Source organism: Rhinichthys klamathensis, unplaced genomic scaffold (genome assembly GCF_029890125.1).
Source record: "Rhinichthys klamathensis goyatoka isolate OS25496 unplaced genomic scaffold, OSU_Roscu_1.1 h1tg000176l_1, whole genome shotgun sequence".
Taxonomy (NCBI): Eukaryota; Metazoa; Chordata; class Actinopteri; order Cypriniformes; family Leuciscidae; genus Rhinichthys; species Rhinichthys klamathensis.
Window position 1 is genome coordinate 6,421,786 of NW_026606705.1, and position 17,129 is coordinate 6,438,914.

General features: G+C 43.8%; 19 non-coding genes across 19 annotated transcripts; 9 read left to right on the forward strand and 10 right to left on the reverse strand.

The window, feature by feature from the left end:
* Positions 1 to 452: 452 nt before the first annotated feature.
* trnal-cag (transfer RNA leucine (anticodon CAG)) lies at positions 453 to 535 on the reverse strand. Its single transcript has one exon. It is a non-coding gene; the product is annotated as a tRNA-Leu (tRNA).
* Positions 536 to 1,672: 1,137 nt separating this feature from the next.
* Positions 1,673 to 1,746, forward strand: trnam-cau (transfer RNA methionine (anticodon CAU)). Its single transcript has one exon. It is a non-coding gene; the product is annotated as a tRNA-Met (tRNA).
* A 968-nt stretch (positions 1,747 to 2,714) lies between these two features.
* Positions 2,715 to 2,788, forward strand: trnam-cau (transfer RNA methionine (anticodon CAU)). Its single transcript has one exon. It is a non-coding gene; the product is annotated as a tRNA-Met (tRNA).
* A 789-nt stretch (positions 2,789 to 3,577) lies between these two features.
* On the reverse strand, positions 3,578 to 3,660 carry trnal-cag (transfer RNA leucine (anticodon CAG)). The gene has a single exon. It is a non-coding gene; the product is annotated as a tRNA-Leu (tRNA).
* A 959-nt stretch (positions 3,661 to 4,619) lies between these two features.
* On the reverse strand, positions 4,620 to 4,702 carry trnal-cag (transfer RNA leucine (anticodon CAG)). Its single transcript has one exon. It is a non-coding gene; the product is annotated as a tRNA-Leu (tRNA).
* A 2,000-nt stretch (positions 4,703 to 6,702) lies between these two features.
* On the reverse strand, positions 6,703 to 6,785 carry trnal-cag (transfer RNA leucine (anticodon CAG)). Its single transcript has one exon. It is a non-coding gene; the product is annotated as a tRNA-Leu (tRNA).
* Positions 6,786 to 7,922: 1,137 nt separating this feature from the next.
* On the forward strand, positions 7,923 to 7,996 carry trnam-cau (transfer RNA methionine (anticodon CAU)). Its single transcript has one exon. It is a non-coding gene; the product is annotated as a tRNA-Met (tRNA).
* A 966-nt stretch (positions 7,997 to 8,962) lies between these two features.
* trnam-cau (transfer RNA methionine (anticodon CAU)) lies at positions 8,963 to 9,036 on the forward strand. The gene has a single exon. It is a non-coding gene; the product is annotated as a tRNA-Met (tRNA).
* Positions 9,037 to 9,825: 789 nt separating this feature from the next.
* trnal-cag (transfer RNA leucine (anticodon CAG)) lies at positions 9,826 to 9,908 on the reverse strand. Its single transcript has one exon. It is a non-coding gene; the product is annotated as a tRNA-Leu (tRNA).
* A 95-nt stretch (positions 9,909 to 10,003) lies between these two features.
* Positions 10,004 to 10,077, forward strand: trnam-cau (transfer RNA methionine (anticodon CAU)). Its single transcript has one exon. It is a non-coding gene; the product is annotated as a tRNA-Met (tRNA).
* Positions 10,078 to 10,866: 789 nt separating this feature from the next.
* Positions 10,867 to 10,949, reverse strand: trnal-cag (transfer RNA leucine (anticodon CAG)). Its single transcript has one exon. It is a non-coding gene; the product is annotated as a tRNA-Leu (tRNA).
* Positions 10,950 to 11,907: 958 nt separating this feature from the next.
* trnal-cag (transfer RNA leucine (anticodon CAG)) lies at positions 11,908 to 11,990 on the reverse strand. Its single transcript has one exon. It is a non-coding gene; the product is annotated as a tRNA-Leu (tRNA).
* A 968-nt stretch (positions 11,991 to 12,958) lies between these two features.
* Positions 12,959 to 13,041, reverse strand: trnal-cag (transfer RNA leucine (anticodon CAG)). The gene has a single exon. It is a non-coding gene; the product is annotated as a tRNA-Leu (tRNA).
* Positions 13,042 to 13,136: 95 nt separating this feature from the next.
* trnam-cau (transfer RNA methionine (anticodon CAU)) lies at positions 13,137 to 13,210 on the forward strand. The gene has a single exon. It is a non-coding gene; the product is annotated as a tRNA-Met (tRNA).
* Positions 13,211 to 14,000: 790 nt separating this feature from the next.
* On the reverse strand, positions 14,001 to 14,083 carry trnal-cag (transfer RNA leucine (anticodon CAG)). Its single transcript has one exon. It is a non-coding gene; the product is annotated as a tRNA-Leu (tRNA).
* A 95-nt stretch (positions 14,084 to 14,178) lies between these two features.
* Positions 14,179 to 14,252, forward strand: trnam-cau (transfer RNA methionine (anticodon CAU)). The gene has a single exon. It is a non-coding gene; the product is annotated as a tRNA-Met (tRNA).
* A 790-nt stretch (positions 14,253 to 15,042) lies between these two features.
* On the reverse strand, positions 15,043 to 15,125 carry trnal-cag (transfer RNA leucine (anticodon CAG)). The gene has a single exon. It is a non-coding gene; the product is annotated as a tRNA-Leu (tRNA).
* A 91-nt stretch (positions 15,126 to 15,216) lies between these two features.
* On the forward strand, positions 15,217 to 15,290 carry trnam-cau (transfer RNA methionine (anticodon CAU)). The gene has a single exon. It is a non-coding gene; the product is annotated as a tRNA-Met (tRNA).
* A 977-nt stretch (positions 15,291 to 16,267) lies between these two features.
* trnam-cau (transfer RNA methionine (anticodon CAU)) lies at positions 16,268 to 16,341 on the forward strand. Its single transcript has one exon. It is a non-coding gene; the product is annotated as a tRNA-Met (tRNA).
* The last annotated feature ends 788 nt before the right edge of the window (positions 16,342 to 17,129 follow it).

The following is a 17,129-nucleotide window of genomic DNA, read 5'->3' on the forward strand; positions in this document are numbered from 1 at the left end:
TCCAAGAATCCTTGCCATGAAACTCTACTGCATCCCCAAAACTTCAGACCATGACATCACAGTCAGACTCCAAGAATCACATGGCATACTCCCCCTAAAAAGAAAAAAAAAGAAGACATGAACAGCCTTTCATAAACAAGTTCTTCTTCCGGTAAACATCAGAACGTGGTATTCTTTGAAATTCTGTTGGATCCCATTCTATAAACATGTCCAATTTCATGAAATGTCACGACTTGAAATTCCAAGAAACTGCACGAAAATGCCACCGAATCCCATACATTGCACTAAAGTGTTACTTTAAAGTCCATGTAATGCAGGTCAGTGTTACTGTAATGTTTGGTTAACTCTAGCATGAACTGAAATGCAGTGCTTTGTCAACATGAATGCATTTCTGGGTAAACTTGCCAGAGGGTTAAAGACTCTAGCTTGAGCCCGCAGCCAAAGGTTAGGTTTGTCAGAAGTGGGATTCGAACCCACGCCTCCAGGGGAGACTGCGACCTGAACGCAGCGCCTTAGACCGCTCGGCCATCCTGACGTGATGGCTGAGGGTGAGCAGTACTTTTGGAGCTGCACCGAATGGCAGATGATCTGGAAGCTAGTGCTGCACCGCTCACCCTAGCCACAGCACATGCCTCGTTGGCGCAGTTAGGCAGCGCGTCAGTCTCATAATCTGAAGGTCGTGGGTTCGAGCCTCACATGGGGCAGAGTGGTGCTTTTTGATACACGGGAGAGTGTAAATGAAAGATCTGCTTTCTGCATTCCCTTTTGTGCGTTTGTCCAGTCCTACATATGCAATGTAATTGAGGTCCAGTGTTTTTGTAGGACTAATGTTGAACAAATGCAGTAATAGTATTACTCTCATATTCATGTAATATGCGTCAGTGTTGTTACAATGTTTTGTTGAGGCTAATATAATTATTTCGTTCCAATGACATGTCTTGTCAATGCTAATGTAATGTTTTGCATGACATTCCTTGAATCTTATGCCATGACACTCCACCCCATGCCCCCAAAACCCATGACATTCAATTCCAAGAAATTTCCAAGAATCCTTGCCATGAAACTCTACTGCATCCCCAAAACTTCAGACCATGACATCACAGTCAGACTCCAAGAATCACATCGCATACTCCCCCTAAAAAGAAAAAAAAAGAAGACATGAACAGCCTTTCATAAACAAGTTCTTCTTCCGGTAAACATCAGAACGTGGTATTCTTTGAAATTCTGTTGGATCCCATTCTATAAACATGTCCAATTTCATGAAATGTCACGACTTGAAATTCCAAGAAAACTGCACGAAAATGCCACCGAATCCCATACATCGCACTAAAGTGTTACTTTAAAGTCCATGTAATGCAGGTCAGTGTTACTGTAATGTTTGGTTAACTCTAGCATGAACTGAAATGCAGTGCTTTGTCAACATGAATGCATTTCTGGGTAAACTTGCCAGAGGGTTAAAGACTCTAGCTTGAGCCCGCAGCCAAAGGTTAGGTTTGTCAGAAGTGGGATTCGAACCCACGCCTCCAGGGGAGACTTCGACCTGAACGCAGCGCCTTAGACCGCTCGGCCATCCTGACGTGATGGCTGAGGGTGAGCAGTACTTTTGCAGCTGCACCGAATGGCAGATGATCTGGAAGCTAGTGCTGCACCGCTCACCCTAGCCACAGCACATGCCTCGTTGGCGCAGTTAGGCAGCGCGTCAGTCTCATAATCTGAAGGTCGTGAGTTCGAGCCTCACACGGGGCAGAGTGGTGCTTTATGATACACGGGAGAGTGTAAATGAAAGATCTGCTTTCTGCATTCCCTTTTGTGCGTTTGTCCAGTCCTTCATATGCAATGTAATTGAGGTCCAGTGTTTTTGTAGGACTAATGTTGAACAAATGCAGTAATAGTATTACTCTCATATTCATGTAATATGCATCAGTGTTGTTACAATGTTTTGTTGAGGCTAATATAATTCTTTCGTTCCAATGACATGTCTTGTCAATGCTAATGCAATGTTTTGCATGACATTCCTTGAATCTTATGCCATGACACTCCACCCCATGCCCCCAAAACCCATGACATTCAATTCCAAGAAATTTCCAAGAATCCTTGCCATGAAACTCTACTGCATCCCCAAAACTTCAGACCATGACATCACAGTCAGACTCCAAGAATCACATCGCATACTCCCCCTAAAAAGAAAAAAAAAGAAGACATGAACAGCCTTTCATAAACAAGTTCTTCTTCCGGTAAACATCAGAACGTGGTATTCTTTGAAATTTTGTTGGATCCCATTCTATAAACATGTCCAATTTCATGAAATGTCACGACTTGAAATTCCAAGAAAACTGCACGAAAATGCCACCGAATCCCATACATCGCACTAAAGTGTTACTTTAAAGTCCATGTAATGCAGGTCAGTGTTACTGTAATGTTTGGTTAACTCTAGCATGAACTGAAATGCAGTGCTTTGTCAACATGAATGCATTTCTGGGTAAACTTGCCAGAGGGTTAAAGACTCTAGCTTGAGCCCACAGCCAAAGGTTAGGTTTGTCAGAAGTGGGATTCTAACCCACGCCTCCAGGGGAGACTGCGACCTGAACGCAGCGCCTTAGACCGCTCGGCCATCCTGACGTGATGGCTGAGGGTGAGCAGTACTTTTGGAGCTGCACCGAATGGCAGATGATCTGGAAGCTAGTGCTGCACCGCTCACCCTAGCCACAGCACATGCCTCGTTGGCGCAGTTAGGCAGCGCGTCAGTCTCATAATCTGAAGGTCGTGAGTTCGAGCCTCACATGGGGCAGAGTGGTGCTTTTTGATACACGGGAGAGTGTAAAAGAAAGAGCTGCTTTCTGCATTCCCTTTTGTGCGTTTGTCCAGTCCTACATATGCAATGTAATTGAGGTCCAGTGTTTTTGTAGGACTAATGTTGAACAAATGCAGTAATAGTATTACTCTCATATTCATGTAATATGCGTCAGTGTTGTTACAATGTTTTGGTGAGGCTAATATAATTCTTTCGTTCCAATGACATGTCTTGTCAATGCTAATGCAATGTTTTGCATGACATTCCTTGAATCTTATGCCATGACACTCCACCCCATGCCCCCAAAACCCATGACATTCAATTCCAAGAAATTTCCAAGAATCCTTGCCATGAAACTCTACTGCATCCCCAAAACTTCAGACCATGACATCACAGTCAGACTCCAAGAATCACATGGCATACTCCCCCTAAAAAGAAAAAAAAAGAAGACATGAACAGCCTTTCATAAACAAGTTCTTCTTCCGGTAAACATCAGAACGTGGTATTCTTTGAAATTCTGTTGGATCCCATTCTATAAACATGTCCAATTTCATGAAATGTCACGACTTGAAATTCCAAGAAACTGCACGAAAATGCCACCGAATCCCATACATTGCACTAAAGTGTTACTTTAAAGTCCATGTAATGCAGGTCAGTGTTACTGTAATGTTTGGTTAACTCTAGCATGAACTGAAATGCAGTGCTTTGTCAACATGAATGCATTTCTGGGTAAACTTGCCAGAGGGTTAAAGACTCTAGCTTGAGCCCGCAGCCAAAGGTTAGGTTTGTCAGAAGTGGGATTCGAACCCACGCCTCCAGGGGAGACTGCGACCTGAACGCAGCGCCTTAGACCGCTCGGCCATCCTGACGTGATGGCTGAGGGTGAGCAGTACTTTTGGAGCTGCACCGAATGGCAGATGATCTGGAAGCTAGTGCTGCACCGCTCACCCTAGCCACAGCACATGCCTCGTTGGCGCAGTTAGGCAGCGCGTCAGTCTCATAATCTGAAGGTTGTGAGTTCGAGCCTCACATGGGGCAGAGTGGTGCTTTTTGATACACGGGAGAGTGTAAATGAAAGATCTGCTTTCTGCATTCCCTTTTGTGCGTTTGTCCAGTCCTACATATGCAATGTAATTGAGGTCCAGTGTTTTTGTAGGACTAATGTTGAACAAATGCAGTAATAGTATTACTCTCATATTCATGTAATATGCGTCAGTGTTGTTACAATGTTTTGTTGAGGCTAATATAATTCTTTCGTTCCAATGACATGTCTTGTCAATGCTAATGTAATGTTTTGCATGACATTCCTTGAATCTTATGCCATGACACTCCACCCCATGCCCCCAAAACCCATGACATTCAATTCCAAGAAATTTCCAAGAATCCTTGCCATGAAACTCTACTGCATCCCCAAAACTTCAGACCATGACATCACAGTCAGACTCCAAGAATCACATCGCATACTCCCCCTAAAAAGAAAAAAAAAAGAAGACATGAACAGCCTTTCATAAACAAGTTCTTCTTCCGGTAAACATCAGAACGTGGTATTCTTTGAAATTCTGTTGGATCCCATTCTATAAACATGTCCAATTTCATGAAATGTCACGACTTGAAATTCCAAGAAACTGCACGAAAATGCCACCGAATCCCATACATTGCACTAAAGTGTTACTTTAAAGTCCATGTAATGCAGGTCAGTGTTACTGTAATGTTTGGTTAACTCTAGCATGAACTGAAATGCAGTGCTTTGTCAACATGAATGCATTTCTGGGTAAACTTGCCAGAGGGTTAAAGACTCTAGCTTGAGCCCACAGCCAAAGGTTAGGTTTGTCAGAAGTGGGATTCGAACCCACGCCTCCAGGGGAGACTGCGACCTGAACGCAGCGCCTTAGACCGCTCGGCCATCCTGACGTGATGGCTGAGGGTGAGCAGTACTTTTGGAGCTGCACCGAATGGCAGATGATCTGGAAGCTAGTGCTGCACCGCTCACCCTAGCCACAGCACATGCCTCGTTGGCGCAGTTAGGCAGCGCGTCAGTCTCATAATCTGAAGGTTGTGAGTTCGAGCCTCACATGGGGCAGAGTGGTGCTTTTTGATACACGGGAGAGTGTAAATGAAAGATCTGCTTTCTGCATTCCCTTTTGTGCGTTTGTCCAGTCCTACATATGCAATGTAATTGAGGTCCAGTGTTTTTGTAGGACTAATGTTGAACAAATGCAGTAATAGTATTACTCTCATATTCATGTAATATGCGTCAGTGTTGTTACAATGTTTTGGTGAGGCTAATATAATTCTTTCGTTCCAATGACATGTCTTGTCAATGCTAATGCAATGTTTTGCATGACATTCCTTGAATCTTATGCCATGACACTCCACCCCATGCCCCCAAAACCCATGACATTCAATTCCAAGAAATTTCCAAGAATCCTTGCCATGAAACTCTACTGCATCCCCAAAACTTCAGACCATGACATCACAGTCAGACTCCAAGAATCACATCGCATACTCCCCCTAAAAAGAAAAAAAAAGAAGACATGAACAGCCTTTCATAAACAAGTTCTTCTTCCGGTAAACATCAGAACGTGGTATTCTTTGAAATTCTGTTGGATCCCATTCTATAAACATGTCCAATTTCATGAAATGTCACGACTTGAAATTCCAAGAAAACTGCACGAAAATGCCACCGAATCCCATACATCGCACTAAAGTGTTACTTTAAAGTCCATGTAATGCAGGTCAGTGTTACTGTAATGTTTGGTTAACTCTAGCATGAACTGAAATGCAGTGCTTTGTCAACATGAATGCATTTCTGGGTAAACTTGCCAGAGGGTTAAAGACTCTAGCTTGAGCCCGCAGCCAAAGGTTAGGTTTGTCAGAAGTGGGATTCGAACCCACGCCTCCAGGGGAGACTGCGACCTGAACGCAGCGCCGTTGACCGCTCGGCCATCCTGACGTGATGGCTGAGGGTGAGCAGTACTTTTGCAGCTGCACCGAATGGCAGATGATCTGGAAGCTAGTGCTGCACCGCTCACCCTAGCCACAGCACATGCCTCGTTGGCGCAGTTAGGCAGCGCGTCAGTCTCATAATCTGAAGGTCGTGAGTTTGAGCCTCATACGGGGCAGAGTGGTGCTTTTTGATACACGGGAGAGTGTAAAAGAAAGAGCTGCTTTCTGCATTCCCTTTTGTGCGTTTGTCCAGTCCTTCATATGCAATGTAATTGAGGTCCAGTGTTTTTGTAGGACTAATGTTGAACAAATGCAGTAATAGTATTACTCTCATATTCATGTAATATGCGTCAGTGTTGTTACAATGTTTTGTTGAGGCTAATATAATTCTTTCGTTCCAATGACATGTCTTGTCAATGCTAATGCAATGTTTTGCATGACATTCCCTGAATCTTATGCCATGACACTCCACCCCATGCCCCCAAAACCCATGACATTCAATTCCAAGAAATTTCCAAGAATCCTTGCCATGAAACTCTACTGCATCCCCAAAACTTCAGACCATGACATCACAGTCAGACTCCAAGAATCACATGGCATACTCCCCCTAAAAAGAAAAAAAAAGAAGACATGAACAGCCTTTCATAAACAAGTTCTTCTTCCGGTAAACATCAGAACGTGGTATTCTTTGAAATTCTGTTGGATCCCATTCTATAAACATGTCCAATTTCATGAAATGTCACGACTTGAAATTCCAAGAAACTGCACGAAAATGCCACCGAATCCCATACATTGCACTAAAGTGTTACTTTAAAGTCCATGTAATGCAGGTCAGTGTTACTGTAATGTTTGGTTAACTCTAGCATGAACTGAAATGCAGTGCTTTGTCAACATGAATGCATTTCTGGGTAAACTTGCCAGAGGGTTAAAGACTCTAGCTTGAGCCCGCAGCCAAAGGTTAGGTTTGTCAGAAGTGGGATTCGAACCCACGCCTCCAGGGGAGACTGCGACCTGAACGCAGCGCCTTAGACCGCTCGGCCATCCTGACGTGATGGCTGAGGGTGAGCAGTACTTTTGGAGCTGCACCGAATGGCAGATGATCTGGAAGCTAGTGCTGCACCGCTCACCCTAGCCACAGCACATGCCTCGTTGGCGCAGTTAGGCAGCGCGTCAGTCTCATAATCTGAAGGTCGTGGGTTCGAGCCTCACATGGGGCAGAGTGGTGCTTTTTGATACACGGGAGAGTGTAAATGAAAGATCTGCTTTCTGCATTCCCTTTTGTGCGTTTGTCCAGTCCTACATATGCAATGTAATTGAGGTCCAGTGTTTTTGTAGGACTAATGTTGAACAAATGCAGTAATAGTATTACTCTCATATTCATGTAATATGCGTCAGTGTTGTTACAATGTTTTGTTGAGGCTAATATAATTATTTCGTTCCAATGACATGTCTTGTCAATGCTAATGTAATGTTTTGCATGACATTCCTTGAATCTTATGCCATGACACTCCACCCCATGCCCCCAAAACCCATGACATTCAATTCCAAGAAATTTCCAAGAATCCTTGCCATGAAACTCTACTGCATCCCCAAAACTTCAGACCATGACATCACAGTCAGACTCCAAGAATCACATCGCATACTCCCCCTAAAAAGAAAAAAAAAGAAGACATGAACAGCCTTTCATAAACAAGTTCTTCTTCCGGTAAACATCAGAACGTGGTATTCTTTGAAATTCTGTTGGATCCCATTCTATAAACATGTCCAATTTCATGAAATGTCACGACTTGAAATTCCAAGAAAACTGCACGAAAATGCCACCGAATCCCATACATCGCACTAAAGTGTTACTTTAAAGTCCATGTAATGCAGGTCAGTGTTACTGTAATGTTTGGTTAACTCTAGCATGAACTGAAATGCAGTGCTTTGTCAACATGAATGCATTTCTGGGTAAACTTGCCAGAGGGTTAAAGACTCTAGCTTGAGCCCGCAGCCAAAGGTTAGGTTTGTCAGAAGTGGGATTCGAACCCACGCCTCCAGGGGAGACTTCGACCTGAACGCAGCGCCTTAGACCGCTCGGCCATCCTGACGTGATGGCTGAGGGTGAGCAGTACTTTTGCAGCTGCACCGAATGGCAGATGATCTGGAAGCTAGTGCTGCACCGCTCACCCTAGCCACAGCACATGCCTCGTTGGCGCAGTTAGGCAGCGCGTCAGTCTCATAATCTGAAGGTCGTGAGTTCGAGCCTCACACGGGGCAGAGTGGTGCTTTATGATACACGGGAGAGTGTAAATGAAAGATCTGCTTTCTGCATTCCCTTTTGTGCGTTTGTCCAGTCCTTCATATGCAATGTAATTGAGGTCCAGTGTTTTTGTAGGACTAATGTTGAACAAATGCAGTAATAGTATTACTCTCATATTCATGTAATATGCATCAGTGTTGTTACAATGTTTTGTTGAGGCTAATATAATTCTTTCGTTCCAATGACGTCTTGTCAATGCTAATGCAATGTTTTGCATGACATTCCTTGAATCTTATGCCATGACACTCCACCCCATGCCCCCAAAACCCATGACATTCAATTCCAAGAAATTTCCAAGAATCCTTGCCATGAAACTCTACTGCATCCCCAAAACTTCAGACCATGACATCACAGTCAGACTCCAAGAATCACATCGCATACTCCCCCTAAAAAGAAAAAAAAAGAAGACATGAACAGCCTTTCATAAACAAGTTCTTCTTCCGGTAAACATCAGAACGTGGTATTCTTTGAAATTTTGTTGGATCCCATTCTATAAACATGTCCAATTTCATGAAATGTCACGACTTGAAATTCCAAGAAAACTGCACGAAAATGCCACCGAATCCCATACATCGCACTAAAGTGTTACTTTAAAGTCCATGTAATGCAGGTCAGTGTTACTGTAATGTTTGGTTAACTCTAGCATGAACTGAAATGCAGTGCTTTGTCAACATGAATGCATTTCTGGGTAAACTTGCCAGAGGGTTAAAGACTCTAGCTTGAGCCCGCAGCCAAAGGTTAGGTTTGTCAGAAGTGGGATTCGAACCCACGCCTCCAGGGGAGACTGCGACCTGAACGCAGCGCCGTTGACCGCTCGGCCATCCTGACGTGATGGCTGAGGGTGAGCAGTACTTTTGCAGCTGCACCGAATGGCAGATGATCTGGAAGCTAGTGCTGCACCGCTCACCCTAGCCACAGCACATGCCTCGTTGGCGCAGTTAGGCAGCGCGTCAGTCTCATAATCTGAAGGTCGTGAGTTCGAGCCTCACACGGGGCAGAGTGGTGCTTTTTGATACACGGGAGAGTGTAAAAGAAAGAGCTGCTTTCTGCATTCCCTTTTGTGCGTTTGTCCAGTCCTTCATATGCAATGTAATTGAGGTCCAGTGTTTTTGTAGGACTAATGTTGAACAAATGCAGTAATAGTATTACTCTCATATTCATGTAATATGCGTCAGTGTTGTTACAATGTTTTGTTGAGGCTAATATAATTCTTTCGTTCCAATGACATGTCTTGTCAATGCTAATGCAATGTTTTGCATGACATTCCTTGAATCTTATGCCATGACACTCCACCCCATGCCCCCAAAACCCATGACATTCAATTCCAAGAAATTTCCAAGAATCCTTGCCATGAAACTCTACTGCATCCCCAAAACTTCAGACCATGACATCACAGTCAGACTCCAAGAATCACATCGCATACTCCCCCTAAAAAGAAAAAAAAAGAAGACATGAACAGCCTTTCATAAACAAGTTCTTCTTCCGGTAAACATCAGAACGTGGTATTCTTTGAAATTCTGTTGGATCCCATTCTATAAACATGTCCAATTTCATGAAATGTCACGACTTGAAATTCCAAGAAACTGCACGAAAATGCCACCGAATCCCATACATTGCACTAAAGTGTTACTTTAAAGTCCATGTAATGCAGGTCAGTGTTACTGTAATGTTTGGTTAACTCTAGCATGAACTGAAATGCAGTGCTTTGTCAACATGAATGCATTTCTGGGTAAACTTGCCAGAGGGTTAAAGACTCTAGCTTGAGCCCGCAGCCAAAGGTTAGGTTTGTCAGAAGTGGGATTCGAACCCACGCCTCCAGGGGAGACTGCGACCTGAACGCAGCGCCTTAAACCGCTCGGCCATCCTGACGTGATGGCTGAGGGTGAGCAGTACTTTTGCAGCTGCACCGAATGGCAGATGATCTGGAAGCTAGTGCTGCACCGCTCACCCTAGCCACAGCACATGCCTCGTTGGCGCAGTTAGGCAGCGCGTCAGTCTCATAATCTGAAGGTCGTGAGTTCGAGCCTCACACGGGGCAGAGTGGTGCTTTTTGATACACGGGAGAGTGTAAAAGAAAGAGCTGCTTTTTGCATTCCCTTTTGTGCGTTTGTCCAGTCCTTCATATGCAATGTAATTGAGGTCCAGTGTTTTTGTAGGACTAATGTTGAACAAATGCAGTAATAGTATTACTCTCATATTCATGTAATATGCGTCAGTGTTGTTACAATGTTTTGTTGAGGCTAATATAATTCTTTCGTTCCAATGACATGTCTTGTCAATGCTAATGCAATGTTTTGCATGACATTCCTTGAATCTTATGCCATGCCACTCCACCCCATGCCCCCAAAACCCATGACATTCAATTCCAAGAAATTTCCAAGAATCCTTGCCATGAAACTCTACTGCATCCCCAAAACTTCAGACCATGACATCACAGTCAGACTCCAAGAATCACATCGCATACTCCCCCTAAAAAGAAAAAAAAAGAAGACATGAACAGCCTTTCATAAACAAGTTCTTCTTCCGGTAAACATCAGAACGTGGTATTCTTTGAAATTCTGTTGGATCCCATTCTATAAACATGTCCAATTTCATGAAATGTCACGACTTGAAATTCCAAGAAACTGCACGAAAATGCCACCGAATCCCATACATTGCACTAAAGTGTTACTTTAAAGTCCATGTAATGCAGGTCAGTGTTACTGTAATGTTTGGTTAACTCTAGCATGAACTGAAATGCAGTGCTTTGTCAACATGAATGCATTTCTGGGTAAACTTGCCAGAGGGTTAAAGACTCTAGCTTGAGCCCACAGCCAAAGGTTAGGTTTGTCAGAAGTGGGATTCGAACCCACGCCTCCAGGGGAGACTGCGACCTGAACGCAGCGCCTTAGACCGCTCGGCCATCCTGACATGATGGCTGAGGGTGAGCAGTACTTTTGGAGCTGCACCGAATGGCAGATGATCTGGAAGCTAGTGCTGCACCGCTCACCCTAGCCACAGCACATGCCTCGTTGGCGCAGTTAGGCAGCGCGTCAGTCTCATTATCTGAAGTTCGTGAGTTCGAGCCTCACATGGGGCAGAGTGGTGCTTTTTGATACACGGGAGAGTGTAAATGAAAGATCTGCTTTCTGCATTCCCTTTTGTGCGTTTGTCCAGTCCTACATATGCAATGTAATTGAGGTCCAGTGTTTTTGTAGGACTAATGTTGAACAAATGCAGTAATAGTATTACTCTCATATTCATGTAATATGCGTCAGTGTTGTTACAATGTTTTGTTGAGGCTAATATAATTCTTTCGTTCCAATGACATGTCTTGTCAATGCTAATGCAATGTTTTGCATGACATTCCTTGAATCTTATGCCATGACACTCCACCCCATGCCCCCAAAACCCATGACATTCAATTCCAAGAAATTTCCAAGAATCCTTGCCATGAAACTCTACTGCATCCCCAAAACTTCAGACCATGACATCACAGTCAGACTCCAAGAATCACATCGCATACTCCCCCTAAAAAGAAAAAAAAAGAAGACATGAACAGCCTTTCATAAACAAGTTCTTCTTCCGGTAAACATCAGAACGTGGTATTCTTTGAAATTCTGTTGGATCCCATTCTATAAACATGTCCAATTTCATGAAATGTCACGACTTGAAATTCCAAGAAACTGCACGAAAATGCCACCGAATCCCATACATTGCACTAAAGTGTTACTTTAAAGTCCATGTAATGCAGGTCAGTGTTACTGTAATGTTTGGTTAACTCTAGCATGAACTGAAATGCAGTGCTTTGTCAACATGAATGCATTTCTGGGTAAACTTGCCAGAGGGTTAAAGACTCTAGCTTGAGCCCGCAGCCAAAGGTTAGGTTTGTCAGAAGTGGGATTCGAACCCACGCCTCCAGGGGAGACTGCGACCTGAACGCAGCGCCTTAGACCGCTCGGCCATCCTGACGTGATGGCTGAGGGTGAGCAGTACTTTTGGAGCTGCACCGAATGGCAGATGATCTGGAAGCTAGTGCTGCACCGCTCACCCTAGCCACAGCACATGCATCGTTGGCGCAGTTAGGCAGCAGGGCAGCGCGTCAGTCTCATAATCTGAAGGTAGTGAGTTCGAGCCTCACACGGGGCAGAGTGGTGCTTTATGATACACGGGAGAGTGTAAATGAAAGATCTGCTTTCTGCATTCCCTTTTGTGCGTTTGTCCAGTCCTACATATGCAATGTAATTGAGGTCCAGTGTTTTTGTAGGACTAATGTTGAACAAATGCAGTAATAGTATTACTCTCATATTCATGTAATATGCGTCAGTGTTGTTACAATGTTTTGTTGAGGCTAATATAATTCTTTCGTTCCAATGACATGTCTTGTCAATGCTAATGTAATGTTTTGCATGACATTCCTTGAATCTTATGCCATGACACTCCACCCCATGCCCCCAAAACCCATGACATTCAATTCCAAGAAATTTCCAAGAATCCTTGCCATGAAACTCTACTGCATCCCCAAAACTTCAGACCATGACATCACAGTCAGACTCCAAGAATCACATCGCATACTCCCCCTAAAAAGAAAAAAAAAAGAAGACATGAACAGCCTTTCATAAACAAGTTCTTCTTCCGGTAAACATCAGAACGTGGTATTCTTTGAAATTCTGTTGGATCCCATTCTATAAACATGTCCAATTTCATGAAATGTCACGACTTGAAATTCCAAGAAAACTGCACGAAAATGCCACCGAATCCCATACATCGCACTAAAGTGTTACTTTAAAGTCCATGTAATGCAGGTCAGTGTTACTGTAATGTTTGGTTAACTCTAGCATGAACTGAAATGCAGTGCTTTGTCAACATGAATGCATTTCTGGGTAAACTTGCCAGAGGGTTAAAGACTCTAGCTTGAGCCCGCAGCCAAAGGTTAGGTTTGTCAGAAGTGGGATTCGAACCCACGCCTCCAGGGGAGACTGCGACCTGAACGCAGCGCCTTAGACCGCTCGGCCATCCTGACGTGATGGCTGAGGGTGAGCAGTACTTTTGGAGCTGCACCGAATGGCAGATGATCTGGAAGCTAGTGCTGCACCGCTCACCCTAGCCACAGCACATGCCTCGTTGGCGCAGTTAGGCAGCGCGTCAGTCTCATAATCTGAAGGTCGTGAGTTCGAGCCTCACATGGGGCAGAGTGGTGCTTTTTGATACACGGGAGAGTGTAAATGAAAGATCTGCTTTCTGCATTCCCTTTTGTGCGTTTGTCCAGTCCTACATATGCAATGTAATTGAGGTCCAGTGTTTTTGTAGGACTAATGTTGAACAAATGCAGTAATAGTATTACTCTCATATTCATGTAATATGCGTCAGTGTTGTTACAATGTTTTGGTGAGGCTAATATAATTCTTTCGTTCCAATGACATGTCTTGTCAATGCTAATGCAATGTTTTGCATGACATTCCTTGAATCTTATGCCATGACACTCCACCCCATGCCCCCAAAACCCATGACATTCAATTCCAAGAAATTTCCAAGAATCCTTGCCATGAAACTCTACTGCATCCCCAAAACTTCAGACCATGACATCACAGTCAGACTCCAAGAATCACATCGCATACTCCCCCTAAAAAGAAAAAAAAAGAAGACATGAACAGCCTTTCATAAACAAGTTCTTCTTCCGGTAAACATCAGAACGTGGTATTCTTTGAAATTCTGTTGGATCCCATTCTATAAACATGTCCAATTTCATGAAATGTCACGACTTGAAATTCCAAGAAAACTGCACGAAAATGCCACCGAATCCCATACATCGCACTAAAGTGTTACTTTAAAGTCCATGTAATGCAGGTCAGTGTTACTGTAATGTTTGGTTAACTCTAGCATGAACTGAAATGCAGTGCTTTGTCAACATGAATGCATTTCTGGGTAAACTTGCCAGAGGGTTAAAGACTCTAGCTTGAGCCCGCAGCCAAAGGTTAGGTTTGTCAGAAGTGGGATTCGAACCCACGCCTCCAGGGGAGACTGCGACCTGAACGCAGCGCCTTAGACCGCTCGGCCATCCTGACGTGATGGCTGAGGGTGAGCAGTACTTTTGGAGCTGCACCGAATGGCAGATGATCTGGAAGCTAGTGCTGCACCGCTCACCCTAGCCACAGCACATGCCTCGTTGGCGCAGTTAGGCAGCGCGTCAGTCTCATAATCTGAAGGTCGTGAGTTCGAGCCTCACATGGGGCAGAGTGGTGCTTTTTGATACACGGGAGAGTGTAAATGAAAGATCTGCTTTCTGCATTCCCTTTTGTGCGTTTGTCCAGTCCTACATATGCAATGTAATTGAGGTCCAGTGTTTTTGTAGGACTAATGTTGAACAAATGCAGTAATAGTATTACTCTCATATTCATGTAATATGCGTCAGTGTTGTTACAATGTTTTGGTGAGGCTAATATAATTCTTTCGTTCCAATGACATGTCTTGTCAATGCTAATGCAATGTTTTGCATGACATTCCTTGAATCTTATGCCATGACACTCCACCCCATGCCCCCAAAACCCATGACATTCAATTCCAAGAAATTTCCAAGAATCCTTGCCATGAAACTCTACTGCATCCCCAAAACTTCAGACCATGACATCACAGTCAGACTCCAAGAATCACATCGCATACTCCCCCTAAAAAGAAAAAAAAAGAAGACATGAACAGCCTTTCATAAACAAGTTCTTCTTCCGGTAAACATCAGAACGTGGTATTCTTTGAAATTCTGTTGGATCCCATTCTATAAACATGTCCAATTTCATGAAATGTCACGACTTGAAATTCCAAGAAAACTGCACGAAAATGCCACCGAATCCCATACATCGCACTAAAGTGTTACTTTAAAGTCCATGTAATGCAGGTCAGTGTTACTGTAATGTTTGGTTAACTCTAGCATGAACTGAAATGCAGTGCTTTGTCAACATGAATGCATTTCTGGGTAAACTTGCCAGAGGGTTAAAGACTCTAGCTTGAGCCCGCAGCCAAAGGTTAGGTTTGTCAGAAGTGGGATTCGAACCCACGCCTCCAGGGGAGACTGCGACCTGAACGCAGCGCCTTAGACCGCTCGGCCATCCTGACGTGATGGCTGAGGGTGAGCATTTTGGAGCTGCACCGAATGGCAGATGATCTGGAAGCTAGTGCTGCACCGCTCACCCTAGCCACAGCACATGCCTCGTTGGCGCAGTTAGGCAGCGCGTCAGTCTCATAATCTGAAGGTCGTGAGTTCGAGCCTCACATGGGGCAGAGTGGTGCTTTTTGATACACGGGAGAGTGTAAATGAAAGATCTGCTTTCTGCATTCCCTTTTGTGCGTTTGTCCAGTCCTACATATGCAATGTAATTGAGGTCCAGTGTTTTTGTAGGACTAATGTTGAACAAATGCAGTAATAGTATTACTCTCATATTCATGTAATATGCGTCAGTGTTGTTACAATGTTTTGGTGAGGCTAATATAATTCTTTCGTTCCAATGACATGTCTTGTCAATGCTAATGCAATGTTTTGCATGACATTCCTTGAATCTTATGCCATGACACTCCACCCCATGCCCCCAAAACCCATGACATTCAATTCCAAGAAATTTCCAAGAATCCTTGCCATGAAACTCTACTGCATCCCCAAAACTTCAGACCATGACATCACAGTCAGACTCCAAGAATCACATCGCATACTCCCCCTAAAAAGAAAAAAAAAGAAGACATGAACAGCCTTTCATAAACAAGTTCTTCTTCCGGTAAACATCAGAACGTGGTATTCTTTGAAATTCTGTTGGATCCCATTCTATAAACATGTCCAATTTCATGAAATGTCACGACTTGAAATTCCAAGAAAACTGCACGAAAATGCCACCGAATCCCATACATCGCACTAAAGTGTTACTTTAAAGTCCATGTAATGCAGGTCAGTGTTACTGTAATGTTTGGTTAACTCTAGCATGAACTGAAATGCAGTGCTTTGTCAACATGAATGCATTTCTGGGTAAACTTGCCAGAGGGTTAAAGACTCTAGCTTGAGCCCGCAGCCAAAGGTTAGGTTTGTCAGAAGTGGGATTCGAACCCACGCCTCCAGGGGAGACTGCGACCTCTGCGACCTGAACGCAGCGCCTTAGACCGCTCGGCCATCCTGACGTGATGGCTGAGGGTGAGCAGTACTTTTGCAGCTGCACCGAATGGCAGATGATCTGGAAGCTAGTGCTGCACCGCTCACCCTAGCCACAGCACATGCCTCGTTGGCGCAGTTAGGCAGCGCGTCAGTCTCATAATCTGAAGGTCGTGAGTTCGAGCCTCACACGGGGCAGAGTGGTGCTTTTTGATACACGGGAGAGTGTAAAAGAAAGAGCTGCTTTCTGCATTCCCTTTTGTGCGTTTGTCCAGTCCTTCATATGCAATGTAATTGAGGTCCAGTGTTTTTGTAGGACTAATGTTGAACAAATGCAGTAATAGTATTACTCTCATATTCATGTAATATGCGTCAGTGTTGTTACAATGTTTTGTTGAGGCTAATATAATTCTTTCGTTCCAATGACATGTCTTGTCAATGCTAATGCAATGTTTTGCATGACATTCCTTGAATCTTATGCCATGACACTCCACCCCATGCCCCCAAAACCCATGACATTCAATTCCAAGAAATTTCCAAGAATCCTTGCCATGAAACTCTACTGCATCCCCAAAACTTCAGACCATGACATCACAGTCAGACTCCAAGAATCACATCGCATACTCCCCCTAAAAAGAAAAAAAAAGAAGACATGAACAGCCTTTCATAAACAAGTTCTTCTTCCGGTAAACATCAGAACGTGGTATTCTTTGAAATTCTGTTGGATCCCATTCTATAAACATGTCCAATTTCATGAAATGTCACGACTTGAAATTCCAAGAAACTGCACGAAAATGCCACCGAATCCCATACATTGCACTAAAGTGTTACTTTAAAGTCCATGTAATGCAGGTCAGTGTTACTGTAATGTTTGGTTAACTCTAGCATGAACTGAAATGCAGTGCTTTGTCAACATTAATGCATTTCTGGGTAAACTTGCCAGAGGGTTAAAGACTCTAGCTTGAGCCCGCAGCCAAAGGTTAGGT